Source organism: Salmo trutta, chromosome 17 (assembly GCF_901001165.1).
Source record: "Salmo trutta chromosome 17, fSalTru1.1, whole genome shotgun sequence".
NCBI classification, from domain to species: domain Eukaryota; kingdom Metazoa; phylum Chordata; class Actinopteri; order Salmoniformes; family Salmonidae; genus Salmo; species Salmo trutta.
In genome coordinates this window covers 19,105,575-19,120,684 of record NC_042973.1, presented here as the reverse complement: position 1 = coordinate 19,120,684, position 15,110 = coordinate 19,105,575, and the positions used below count along the sequence as shown (strand labels likewise).

The window sequence follows — 15,110 nt, the reverse complement described above, 5'->3', positions numbered from 1 at the left end:
CCATGTCCAGCGATTCCTGCTAGAAACAATGGCTATAATACACTAGGCAAGATGGAGATCATAAAGAACATACGACCTGGTTTGACTCTCCAATGAGCTCATTCTAATTTCATGGGCAGTCCTTTAGGGAGACGGAGTATTACGATTGATCCATTTCCTCAGGTAGCTAGCATCTACTATCTGATCTTTTGGATGTATTGATCTTCCCTAGGGACTGGACATGGCAATTAAAGCACATGGATGCTTTTGAATACAGGCTCTATTGGATCCAGGGAGAAGGGAACAACAGTATAATATTGCCCAATAAAATGGGCTGCAAACAAAGCCATGAATCTCCTTCCCATGCAATTAGTTTCTCTTCCCTGTGATACGTTGACTCAAAATATGTATCGTTCTAGATTTGATTAACGCACAATTAATTTCTGTTTGATTATTAATTTGAGGTCACTACAGATCACATTTAGGTTGAGAAGGACATGTCCAAATTACTGAATCAATTTTGAAAGAAACTGGAAAGTAAACCCACTGAACCCAGTGCTGTCTTTGGAATATCTGATTGTGCAACAAAAAAAACATTGCTTAATCTGGCTTCACCAAACTGAGTACATGGGTACTAAACAGAGAGACAGAGTGTGTGAGAGAGGGAGCAAGCTGACTGGGTGGTGGGGGAGGGGTGACTAGCCTGGCCATAGATCTACTGTACACTGACAAAAACTCTTGCTCTTCTGCGTCCTCACTCTCCCTCGTTCTCTCTCCTATTGGTTGTGGCAGCCTAGAGGCAGAGAAGGTGCCCCTACTGGTTCGGTACTGAACGCCAAGGGTTAAGTACTGCCATTTTAACACCACTGACAGATCAGGCCATTAGGGTGTTACCTAACAAAATGGAAGCCTTTAACCCTGCATCTGCCAGTTAGGCTCCACCTGGATTCCACTTAGCAACATGACGACAAACGGCATGGGCAAAGCCAAGGAAGTGCAGCCAGACCCCTACACGTGACCACAAAGGAATGCGCACATGCACACACTGACACACACACGGAACAGACTATCACTCACAAACACCAAGAACACTGCCCCCCCCCCATACATGCACACACACACACACACACTCCCAGTCTCGGAGAAGGACAGGACTAGTTGACAGTGTTTACAATCACGATTCAGGCCGATTAAGGCGCGGCATGCACTACATTGGGACATTAAGAGCAGATGAACTCATATCATAAATAGAATGAAAAACCAGCAGCTGTACCTCTGATTCCATTAACCATCTGATCTTCATGATGAACCAGCCAGTGGATAAACTGACCAGCTAGACTAGACTTGTTTTGCCTTGAAGTCATGAATTTTAATGGCAGCAGCTCCATTGAAGTTCGGCTTACCCTGCTTATGGTCAACTACAGGACCCTGATTCTCCATAACTTCAAGTGGAGGGTTACAGTAGGTTATAGGTCAGTGCTGACTCCGAGCAAACAATGACTAGGCCTAGCTTAACTCAGAAGAACTTTACTTTTTGGGACCACATCAACAGTAGACGAATTAACATACTAACATATCCCTTTAAATCTATTCTGTTACAGGTGTTTGTGAATCTTGATGCAAATTCCCTTAAATCATCATACAGTATCTATTAGAGGTCGACCGATTATGCTTTTTTTATCAACGCCGATACCGATTATTTGCGGGCCAACCTAAAGCCGATACCGATTAAATCGGCCGATTTCTTTTTTCTTTTTTTTGTGATAATGACAATTACAACAATGCTGAATGAACACTTATTTTAACTTAATATAATACATCAATAAAATCAATTTAGCCTCAAATAAATAATGAAACATGTTCAATTTGGTTTAAATAATGCAAAAACAAAGTGTTGGAGAAGAAAGTAAAAGTGCAATATGTGCCATGTAAGAAAGCTAACGTTTAAGTTCCTTGCTCAGAACATGAGAACATATGAAAGCTGGTGGTTCCTTTTAACATGAGTCTTCAATATTCCCAGGTAAGAAGTTTTAGGTTGTAGTTATTATAGGAATTATAGGACTATTTCTCTCTATACGATTTGTATTTCATATACCTTTGACTATTGGATGTTCTTATAGGCACTTTAGTATTGCCAGTGTAGTATTGCCAGTATTCCGTCCCTCTCCTCGCTCCTACCTGGACTCGAACCAGGAACACATCGATAACAGCCACCCTCGAAGCAGCGTTACCCATGCAGAGCAAGGGGAACAACTACTCCAAGTCTCAGAGCGATTGACGTTTGAAATGCTATTAGCACACACCCCGCTAACTAGCTAGCCATTTCACATTGGTTACACCAGCCTAATCTCGGGAGTTGATAGGCTTGAAGTCATAAACAGCGCAATGCTTGAAGCATTGCGAAGAGCTGCTGACAAAATGCACGAAAGTGCTGTTTGAATGAATGCTTACAAGCCTGCTGGTGCCTACCACCACTCAGTCAGACTGCTCTATTAAATCATAGACTTAATTATAATATAATAAAACACACAGAAATACGAGCCTTTAGGTCATTAATATGGTCGAATCCGTAAACTATCATCTCGAAAACAAAACGTTTATTCTTTCAGTGAAATACGGAACCGTTCCGTATTTTATCTAACGGGTGGCATCCATAAGTTTAAATATTCCTGTTACATTGCACAACCTTCAATGTTATGTCATAATTACGTAAAATTCTGGCAAATTAGTTCGCAACGAGCCAGGCGGCCCAAACTGTTGCATATACCCTGACTCTGCATGCAATGAACGCAAAAGAAGTGACACAATTTCACCTAGTTAATATTGCCTGCTAACCTGGATTTATTTTAGCTAAATATGCAGGTTTAAAAATATATACTTCTGTGTATTGATTTTAAGAAAGGCATTGATGTTTATGGTTAGGTACAACGATTGTGCTTTTTTCGCAAATGCGCCTTTGTTAAATCATCCCCCGTTTGGTGCAGTTGGCTGTCTTTGTTAGGAAGAAATAGTCTTCACACAGTTCGCAACGAGCCAGGCGGCCCAAACTGCTGCATATACCCTGACTCTGTTGCAAGAGGTGACACATTTTCCCTAGTTAAAAGAAATTCATGTTAGCAGGCAATATTAACTAAATATGCAGGTTTAAAAATATATACTTGTGTATTGATTTTAAGAAAGACATTGATGTTTATGGTTAGGCACACATTGGAGCAACGACAGTCCTTTTTCGCGAATGCGCACCGCATCGATTATATGCAACGCAGGACAGCCTAGAAAAACTAGTAATATCATCAACCATGTGTAGTTAACTAGTGATTATGATTGTTTTTTATAAGATAAGTTTAATGCTAGCTAGCAACTTACCTTGGCTTCTTACTGCATTCACGTAACTGGCAGGCTCCTCGTGGAGTGCAATGTAAAGCAGGTGGTTAGAGCATTGGACTAGTTAACCGTAAGGTTGCAAGATTGAATCCCCGAGCTGACAAGGTAAAAATCTGTCGTTCTGCCCCTGAACAAGGCAGTTAACCCACCGTTCCTAGGCCGTCATTGAAAATAAGAATGTGTTCTTAACTGACTTGCCTAGTTAAATAAAGGTGTAAAAAAAATAAGAAATTAATATATATATATATATATATATATATATATATATATATATCAAAAAAATAATAATAAAAAAATTCAGCCAAATCGGTGTCCAAAAATACCGATTTCCGATTGAAAACTTGAAATCGGCCCTAATTAAATCGGCCATTCCGATTAACCGGTCAACCTCTAGTATCTATCAACATCAGGGATTACTTATCCCTACATCAAATACAGAACTCTAAGCCCTGAGACATCCAGCCATTCACTCCGCAACCACGAGTTGCCCTCCTGGAACTCTACAAAAAGTTCGAAGTATTTGCTAACATTGATCTCGAACCAAGCCTTGAAGGAATCCACAACAAGGCAAATGTATAGCCACAACCGATTGCAATTGTACCAAACAAGGTGGCTTGGGATAAGTTTCCTATTGAATTTAACCTTCAAACCACACGTTCCTGGTGACAAGGGATATGTGATCTGCACAGACTATCCTATGAGTGATAATCTCGCATTTCAGCTAAATTACTTCAAAACGCACATCACAAATCCCCCAAATCTAGACAGCCATACCCAAAGACTCTCCACACTCAATCATATCAGATTACATTTCTTGAAAATGGCCTGCGGGAGGAAGTGGGCATGAAAAAAAAATTGTTCTCTCCTACAGCACTGAACAGACAGCACTTCCCAACCGAGCAGACTACTTCGGAGTTCTCTCCCACAGCACTGAACAGACAGAGGGTATCCCAATGAACAAAAGACTACACACTCCTATTGTGTCACATCCACAGCAACCAAAAAAAACAGTAACCGACCTACAGCACTACTGCCTACCTGGAAGCCTGCTCCTAAGCATTTACGCAGGCAGCTATTGAAGCTGTGACAGTGACATTCTATAGGTGGGCTAGATGAAGCTCAGTCAGCACCTACACTAGTGTGACATCAGCTCAGTACACAGCTAGCTGGCCTGGTTGCGACACAGGCAGGCAGCAGGACACCCGGATGCTTAGTCCCCCTCTTGGATGAGTGCCTTGATGCTGTATTAGTGTGGCTGCCGCACTGAGTGTTCCAGAGTTGCCATGTCAGCACTGGCCAGTTAAAACAGACAGTGGGAGCTATTGTTAGGAGAAGAACTGGAAAAATGTAGCAATGCCATAGCCCTTGCTTCTTCATCCACGGCTCTTGCTAAACCTGGAGTAATTGAGAATGTTCTGAGGCATTCCAGAGAAGGAGTGTAATCACATTTTGTAACAGTTTCCATGAGTTTATTTTTATGATGTCGCAAACATCTGTCCGCTAGTCAACTCAATGCATTAATCATGTGAAAATAGAGGACACAATGATAACAGTTGATGCAGTCATGTGGTTCTCATAAAAAGTCACAACTCAATAAATATATAGGACACCAGTGGACACAAGCACATCATTCTTGAATAGCCCATATGGCCTACCTACCTGGTTAACAGGTGGTGATTTCTCTATGGAATACCAGAGCCAACCCCAAATGTCTGATGAGCTTCACAGCTTCATGTTGAAAGAGTGGAGCCTCTCATTTGTGAATCTACACAATGAGGAACCATGCTTGAATTGAGCTGCCTGGTGACCCTCTGGGCAATGAGTTGCCATGTTGAAGATGATGGCCTGCACTAAGTACACGACTCAGTCATCAAGGGCGCATTTAAAAATAAAACAATCTTCCTCTGCCATCCATGATCTGAATTAAATAGGTCAAGTGAAAGCAATTTCTTGGTAGAATTCTGTCCTGTTCCCTTCACCTGTCAAACCAGTGCAGAGGAGTCAATGAGAGAAAGATGCTATTGTGACAGACCCGAAGTGGAGTGCTCTCTTCTTCCTAAAACTAAGGCTCATTGGTCAGCGTTCACATCTATATTGACCATCCACGCACCTGATCCCTGAAGTTCTATTCTGTTCTGGATTACCAGGTTTAGGCTGGATCCAGCACAAACACAGTGTTCCTCAAGTGGTAGAGCTGTTCTGTTTCTGACAGGAGGAAACTGGAGACTTGGTACACACAGTTGAGTCAATATGAAGTCCAACAGGGTAAACATGAAGAGTACAGACATGAGATTCCTCCCCCACCTCTCAGAATAGTTTAGGGCCTGAGGGTTGGTAAGATCTGGTGACCAACACAGCGAATGTCCTATAGTAGGCCTATTCTCTCAGTACAAAGAAAACAAACTTATGGATAGACAAGGCATAGCCTAGAAATGTGCACAATACCGCCACAGGACAGATCCCAATAGAGACAGCCTGACGTGTTGCCCTCTGAAAAATGTTTAGGAATCATTAAACAGGGCCACATTATGTGACATATCATAGGGACATTTTGGCATTTGCTCCCTCCCTGGAGCTCTAGTGGTAACATGCGCATCAAATTTGCTAATGAAGTCTCTTCTGAAGAAACCCATCCTCCATGACTACCTCCCTACAGTGTCAGGAAGCTGGTCTCAGGGAACCAAAGCTTATGACTGGTTGACTCAGACCATGTGCAGCTGGCCCTCCTGCATTTCCTGTTAACTACTCGATGACACTGTACACTTCCCTGGCCAGTGATCACAGCAGAGAGAGGACACCAGCCCTCCATCTCCCATCTCTTTATCTGACCGGCGGCCAATCCATAGTCGTATCCCATTCCCTTATAACCTCTTCGCTCAAGATGACCATGCTACGGCCTGTTCAACAATCAATCGGTTCCATTTCCCACTGCTGTCCTTGAAGCTGCCCTGCTGCTTTGCTATTATAATATGTCAGCCAGACATATGGATGGATGGAAACAATATTCACCCCTCCATATAGTGCAGTAGGCTTCTAAATTAGCCCTAAATTGAGGAGCATTACAAGCGACCGACGCAGAGTTGAAAATTGTATTATCACAGAGGCGCCCCTCTATCAGTGAATCTCCAGTCATTAATCAGCTGAGGAGGGTCTGACATCTCGCTGGGAAATCAGGAGGTCCAGCTTGCTCTCTGCGGCGCTGAAATGGATGCTAGATAAGCACCAAACAAATAAAACATTTCTATCCCATGCATTCTGTAAGCTTTCTCAACAATGGATGAACATACTACGCCTATAGTAATAACCACTACATACTAACCTCTCAGACGGAGGTAAAATGACCTAACGAGGTCGAGTGTCCATAGCGCATCAATCTTATGAGAAAAGGTAAGCCCATCTGGTGACAATGTGCAATGAGATAAAGTCCCTTTTTAATGTCACCACAAAACAATTTACAGTCACACTGCAACAGGAACTGTTACTTTGTGGTCACTTGAATTACGACAGACACACTGGCTTCTAATGAAAGTCATCACCCATATGAGGCATCGGTAGCTGCCTGCAGTGCAATTCAGTCCTCTAATCAAGTTCAATGTGGCTTTACTTCTCCAGTTATGACTCTTCTAAAATAATAGGCTACAGATCCACACAATGCTGGAATAATAGCTCAATGGGAATTTGGGTACACCCTCAGGTCTTTGAAAAGCTTTGCTTAAATCCAGAAGAGAGTAAAGGCTGAGGACTGTGGGGATGGAAGGGTAGAAAAGAACCCACTAAAATGAGAAGCAAAACATAATTTCACTCACTTCAACTTTTCTTTATCAATGTGGTCCAGTCTAGTATTAGTTTGCTCTAATGTTCTACCCTGATGCAGCACCTATGGATTACAAGTAAGCCGAGTCATGCGTGTCTGATTGCCTCGTTCTTTAAAGAGTTTTTCAACAAGAAGGGGCACCGCTACTCAGTCAGCTCTATGGCCCGTCACGAGATACAATTGTTTAGGTTGTTAGACACCGATAAGATTAAACATTCCTGCAACATTATTTTGCTGAAAGATAAACTGATTTATGAGAAATTAAGCAAATTTATTGCACCCAAATTGTCCATTTTAATTTCAAATAATATTCTATAACTATAGTACATCAACATCCGATTTGGACCAAACTTTTTCCAACAATGAATTAGATATTAAGAATCCAAAGAAATGGGCAAAAGCTACCCACGGATCAACCCCCAACAACAAGTATTCACTGAGTATACCAAACATGAAGTACACCTAATATTGAGTTGCACCCCCACCAACAAGTATTCACTGAGTATACCAAACATTAAGTACACCTAATATTGAGTTGCGCACCCCACCCCCCTTTTGCCATCAGAATAGCATCAATTCGATGGGGAATGGACTCTACAAGGTGATGCTGGCCCATGTTGACTCCAATGCTTCCCACAGTTGTGTCAAGTTGGCTGGATGTCCTTTGGATGGTGGACCATTCTTGATACACACAGGAAACTGTTGAGCATGAAAAACCCAGCAGCCTTGCAATTTTTGGGGTAAACTGGTGCGCCTGGACCTTACTACCATACCCCGTTCAAAGGCACTAAAATATTTTGTCTTCCCCATTCACCCTCTGAATGGCACACATACACAATCCATGTCTTAGCTGCCTCAAAGCTTCAAAATCATTCTATAACCTGTCCTCCTCCCCTTCATCTAAACTGATTGAAGTGGATTTAACAAGTGACATCAATAAGGGATCTTTGCTTTCATCTGGATTCAGCTGGTCAGTCTATATCATGGAAAGAGCAGGTGTTCTTCATGTTTTGTATACTCAGTGTATAGTATCAGTTCTGTAAGTCTGAAAAGTAGACTCAGAAAAAAAAGAAACAATATTTTTCAGGACCCTGTCGTTCAAAGATAATTCGTAAAAATCCAAACAACTTCACAGATCTTTATTGTAAAGGGTTTAAACACTGTTTCCCATGCTTGTTCAATGAACCATAAACAATTAATGTGCATGCATCTGTGGAAAAGTCGCTAAGACACTAACAATTTACAGACGGTAGGCAATTAAGGTCACAGTTATGAAAACTTAGTACACTATAAAGAAGCCTTTCTACTGACTTTGAAAAACACCAAAAGATGCCCAGGGTCCCTGCATGAATGTGCCTTAGGCATGCTGCAAGGAGGCATGAGGACTGCAGATGTGGCCAGGGCAATGAATTGCAACGTCCGTACTGTGAGACGCCTAAGACAGTGCTATTGGGAGACAGGACGGACAGCTGATCATCCTCACAGTGGCAGACCACGTGTAACAACACCTGCACAGGATCGGTACATCCGAACATCACACCTGCGGGACAGGTACAGGATGGCAACAACAACTGCCCGAGTTACACCAGGAACGCACAATCCCTCCATCAGTGCTCAGACTGTCCGCAATAGGCTGAAAGAGGCTGGACTGAGGACTTGTAGGCCTGTTGTAAGGCAGGTCCTCACCAGACTTCACCGGCAACAACGTCGCCTATGGGCACAAACCAACCGTCGCTGGACCAGACAGGACTGGCAAAAAGTGCTCTTCACTGACTAGTCGCGATTTTGTCTCACCAGGGGTGATGGTCGGATTCGCATTTATCGTCGAAGGAATGAGCGTTACACCGAGGCCTGTACTCTGGAGCGGGATCGATTTGGAGGGTCCGTCATGGTCTGGGGCGGTGTGTCACAGCATCATCGGACTGAGCTTGTTGTTATTGCAGGCAATCTCAACGCTGTGCGTTACAGGGAAGACATCCTCCTCCCTCATGTGGTACCCTTCCTGCAGGCTCATCCTGACAGGACCCTCTAGCATGACAATGCCACCAGCCATACTGCTCGTTCTATGCATGATTTCCTGCAAGACAGGAACGTCAGTGTCTGCCATGGCCAGCGAAGAGCCCGGATCTCAATCCCACTGAGCACGTCTGGGACCTGTTGGATTAGAGGGTGAGGGCTAGGGCCATTCCCCCCAGAAATGTCCGGGAACTTGCAGGTGCCTTGGTGGAAGAGTGGGGTAACATCTCACAGCAAGAACTGGCAAATCTGGTGCAGTCCATGAGGAGATGCACTGCAGTACTTAATGCAGCTGGGGGCCACACCAGATACTGACTGTTACTTTTGATTTTGACCCCCCCTTTGTTCAGGGACACATTATTCAATTTCTGTTAGTCACATGTCTGTGGAACATGTTCAGTTTATGTCTCAGTTGTTGAATCTTGTTATGTTCATACAAATATTTACACATGTTAAGTTCGCTGTCAACTGCGTTTATTGTCAGCAAGAGGACGTTTCTTTTTTTGCTGAGTTTAGTATGGAGCTGTGGCTCTGAGTATTGTTTCGTCATCCTTTGTAATGTATTCCCACTCAATTTGGGTTTTTTTCCCCCCTGTTCAGAGAAATTACTCGTTAGCTTGCCATGAATGTGGATTAGTTAGGTTTATGTTAGTTTTATGTCCCGTCCTACATCCTGATATTACCAGGTTATGACCACTAGATGATGCTGTTCCGGCTATCAGGTGATTCTTTTTTCTCTTTCTCAAAAGTGCACTGCAAATGCGAGCGGTTTCATATGACAAATGAAAATATCCTTCAGAAATGTAATAGAGGGAAAATCTAAAGATGCAACAACAAGCATGGGTTGGAAATATGACTAGGTTGTGTCTTTGGCTGCTGGACAATGAAAGACAGTTGAGAACATGAGAGAAATACTGGTTTCAATGGCATATGAAGAAGTGTTTCTAAAATAATCTCCTTAATATTCCTATGGTTGGAACATGGCAAGACCTTCCACATCCAGATTTTAAACAATTACATTTATGGTTCAATAGTTTCAAAATGTTGACTGCCTCTGCTCAGATTGCAAGGTGGGTGATGTTGCAGCGCGCAAAAGGCACTGGCCTTAGTCTCCTATCGGAATGAACATGCCTCAAATATGTGGACAGAACCATGCCTTTATATATTAATAATGATCCTACATTACAATTGTCAAGATCCCAGACATTTTCCATATCCACAAAAATCTTATTTTGCTCAAATTGTAAACAAATTTGTTTACATCCTTGTTAGTGAGCATTTCTCCTTTTCCAAGATAATCCATCCCCCTGACAGGTGTGGCATATCAACAAGCTGATTAAACAGCATGATCATTACACAGGTTCACCTTGTGCTGGGGACAACAAAAGACCACTAAAATGTGCAGTTTTGTCATACAACACAATGCCAAAAATGTCTCAAGTTGAGGTAGCATGCAATCGGCATGTTGACTGCAGGAATGTCCACCAGAGCTACTGCCAGAGAATTGAATGTTAATTTCTCTACCATAAGCCACCTCCAATGTCATTTTAGATAATTTGGCAATACGTCCAACCGGTCTCACAACCACAGACCACGTGTGACCACGCCAGCCCAGGAACTTCACATGCGGCTTCTTCACCTGCGGGATCGTCTGAAACCAGCCACCAAGACATCTGATGAAACTGGGGGGGTATTTCTGTCTGTAATAAAGCCCTTTTGTGGGGAGAACTCATTCTGATTGGCTGGGCCTGGCTCCCAAGTGGCTGCGCACCTGCCCAGTCATGTGAAATGCATAGATTAGGGCCTAATTAATTTATTTCAATTGACTGATTTCCTTATATGAACTGTAACTCAGTAAAATCATTGAAATGATTGCATGTTGAGTTTATATTTTTGTTCAGATTATGTAATAAAATGTCTCATTAAAGTTTGGCTACATTTTCAGGTGCCTCCCTTATGTCAGCATCAGTTTGGACATGATGGGCTGTAGCCAATATTCATAGGCTATCACCTACACTACTACATGTAGGCTAATTATTTATATACATACACTTATGTCTTTCTTAACAGAATAGCTACTGTTTTTCGATTTTCAAACCAATTGAATTGGATATTTTGGTTAATGGCCTTGGTGCCCTAGCAGATGTTGGTGCTGTGGCAGATGGGCACCTCTTGAAGACTAAATGACCTTGCCCCTAAAATCACGAAATTCCAGGCCTGCTATATACACTCGTTGTTGAGGTGGGGGGTATGTGTGTGGCTTTTGACCATTTCTTTGGATTCATCATGTTTTACTCATTGTTAGAAAACAGTTTGATCGAAATTGGATATTTAGGACTATAATATTATTTATATGAATCATATAAATTAAACTACCCAATTTGGCTCCAATCAATTTCTCAGAACTCAAATTATATTTCAACAAAATAATGTTGCAGGTATGCTAATCGTATCTGTTTACTACAGAAACAATGTCAGAACATTCTGAGATGGTGGATGTCATGGCTTGCTGAAATGACATGGAACTACCCAAATGGGTACTTTAATCATGACACAGAACCATGATAACTGCTTGCTTGCCATACTGAATGGCACATCGTCCACCATTAAAAAAAAGTGTAATTAAATGTGTATATATATATATATATATATATATATACATACACACACACACTGCTCAAAAAAATAAAGGGAACACTTAAACAACACAATGTAACTCCAAGTCAATCACACTTCTGTGAAATCAAACTGTCCACTTAGGAAGCAACACTGATTGACAATAAATTGCACATGCTGTTGTGCAAATGGAATAGACAACAGGTGGAAATTATAGGCAATTAGCAAGACACCCCCAATAAAGGAGTGGTTCTGCAGGTGGGGACCACAGACCACTTCTCAGTTCCTATGCTTCCTGGCTGATGTTTTGGTCACTTCTGAATGCTGGCGGTGCTTTCACTCTAGTGGTAGCATGAGACGGAGTTTACAACCCACACAAGTGGCTCAGGTAGTGCAGCTCATCCAGGATGGCACATCAATGCGAGCTGTAGCAAGAAGGTTTGCTGTGTCTGTCAGCGTAGTGTCCAGAGCATGGAGGCGCTACCAGGAGACAGGCCAGTACATCAGGAGACAGGCCAGTACATCAGGAGACGTGGAGGGGGCCGTAGGAGGGCAACAACCCAGCAGCAGGACCGCTACCTCCGCCTTTGTGCAAGGAGGAGCAGGAGGAGCACTGCCAGAACCCTGCAAAATGACCTCCAGCAGGCCACAAATGTGCATGTGTCTGCTCAAACGGTCAGAAACAAACTCCATGAGGGTGGTATGAGGGCCGACATCCACAGGTGGGGGTTGTGCTTACAGCCCAACACCGTGCAGGACGTTTGGCATTTGCCAGAGAACACCAAGATTGGCAAATTCGCCACTGGCGCCCTGTGCTCTTCACAGATGAAAGCAGGTTCACACTGAGCATGTGACAGACGTGACAGAGTCTGGAGACGCCGTGGAGAACGTTCTGCTGCCTGCAACATCCTCCAGCATGACCGGTTTGGCGGTGGGTCAGTCATGGTGTGGGGTGGCATTTCTTTGGGGGGCCGCACAGCCCTCCATGTGCTCGCCAGAGGTAGCCTGACTGCCATTAGGTACCGAGATGAGATCCTCAGACCCCTTGTGAGACCATATGCTGGTGCGGTTGGCCCTGGGTTCCTCCTAATGCAAGACAATGCTAGACCTCATGTGGCTGGAGTGTGTCAGCAGTTCCTGCAAGAGGAAGGCATTGATGCTATGGACTGGCCCGCCCGTTCCCCAGACCTGAATCCAATTGAGCACATCTGGGACATTTACATTTACATTTAAGTCATTTAGCAGACGCTCTTATCCAGAGCGACTTACAAATTGACATCATGTCTCGCTCCATCCACCAACGCCACGTTGCACCACAGACTGTCCAGGAGTTGGCGGATGCTTTAGTCCAGGTCTGGGAGGAGATCCCTCAGGAGACCATCCGCCACCTCATCAGGAGCATGCCCAGGCGTTGTAGGGAGGTCATACAGGCATGTGGAGGCCACACACATAACTGAGCCTCATTTTGACTTGTTTTAAGGACATTACATCAAAGTTGGATCAGCCTGTAGTGTGGTTTTCCACTTTAATTTTGAGTGTGACTCCAAATCCAGACCTCCATGGGTTGATAAATTGGATTTCCATTGATTATTTTTGTGTGATTTTGTTGTCAGCACATTCAACTATGTAAAGAAAAAAGTATTTAATAAGATTATTTCATTCATTCAGATCTAGGATGTGTTATTTTAGTGTTCCCTTTATTTTTTTGAGCATGTGTGTGTGTGTATATATATATATATATATATATATATATACACATACACACACACACACACACTTTTAATGAATGAGAACGTTCAACTTCACGTCAAAATAAAAACGTGTTCAAGCAATTCTGCGAGAATGCCGGCTTCTGATAACAAATATACAATTATTGAATATCCTTTGTTGTACTGTGATACAGTTTTTTTTAAATTGTCGCTTACAACAACAACCTGTCTCCCACCAAAGTCCAACCGGCTAACAACATAGCTAACTAAAGCCAGGTCGTGAGCTAGCGTCGCAAGTTAGAATAGCTGACACTTGATTCCTATTACGGGGAACAGAATTAAACACGTCCTGAGAACGTTTGGGTTACATTTATTCTTAAAATGTATAATATTTCGTGTATATAAACCAGTAAGTGGTGGGATTCACCAAATTCCCACTCATGACAAGCCAACGTAGGCAGGCTGGCTAGCTAACAAACTCGCTCGGACACTCGCATGTAACGTTACAGACAGACAGCCACTCCGGGATTCAGTCACAAAAATAATAATAAAGCAATCCCTTTTTTGAGAGTCGAAACCAATTTGTTGTTTTTGGACTACTTTAATGCATGTTGTAAAGAACATACTTGTATCCGACTTTTGGAATATTAACCTGTACAATTTTACATGCATTCTTTGACTTTTGCGACGGTTTGTTCTGACTTTGCAGTCGCTAGCTGGTAACGTTAGTAGGTGTGTGTGTGGCTAGCTAATTACAGCTAGCGAGAGACACACAAACCATTACCTAGGCTAGCACTCACAGCAGTTAGCCAGCTAGGTAAGGATATATAATTACATTAACAAGTGGGAATAAGTTTAACTTCGTCTGCTTGATTAAAATCAATATTACTTTAACCCATCAATTGAAATGATATCTTAACTTACGGAGAAGAGGTGTCGCTGTAACGCTTTTCACTTGTTTTGACAGACTATTTACTCCTGTAATTCGATGAAGAAAGAAAGAAAGAAAAAAAAAAAAAAAAAAAAAAAAAAACGATCCCGGGGATCCCCTCTTCAGCCCTGCCCGCTGCCACTCCGGTTGCCAAATAATGAGCTTCTCTCTCACACATCACTAAGCATGCGCATGTGGTCACACAAGGAGTACATTAGGGCCACTGAGTATATCATGTGTGTAAAAACACATTTAAAAAGTCCAGTTTTCAGTAGCCTGTCTAATCATTGCAATGCTTTGCCCCACAACCACCACAGGAATACTTGCCATCATTCTACCTACCTCACACCAGTGCTGTAATCAGTCAATTCACCAATTATCAATGTCTAACATGAATTAATGTCTCTCCATGAAACTAACTGAGCATTTATTTATTTTTTACCAAAAAATGAAAAAATCTAGTCCTATAGCTAGTCAATGGAAACGGTTAATGATGTGTAAATATTTCTCAAATTGTCATCATGGCACTTGACAATTCAGTGCTTTGATTCCTCCCTAAAACAACCATGGGCAGCTCTCTCATTCACAGTCCATACAACAGCAAACAACAAACAAACAAACACAATATTGGTGCATACCAACGTGTAACATACCAGAAGTA

General features: G+C 42.6%; 1 protein-coding gene across 5 annotated transcripts in view; it reads right to left on the bottom strand.

The window, feature by feature from the left end:
- LOC115151802 (transcriptional repressor p66-alpha) overlaps nt 1-14,563 on the bottom strand; it is a 38,510-nt gene extending 23,947 nt beyond the window's left edge. For 3 of the 5 annotated variants that reach the window (XM_029696039.1, XM_029696040.1, XM_029696041.1), the window contains exon 1: nt 14,443-14,537. The gene's annotated coding sequence lies outside the window, so the exon portion shown is untranslated. Of the gene's footprint in view, nt 1-14,442 lie in introns of all 5 variants that reach the window. The other 2 variants (XM_029696042.1, XM_029696043.1) reach the window with 2 other exon arrangements.
- Nucleotides 14,564-15,110: the final 547 nt, after the last annotated feature.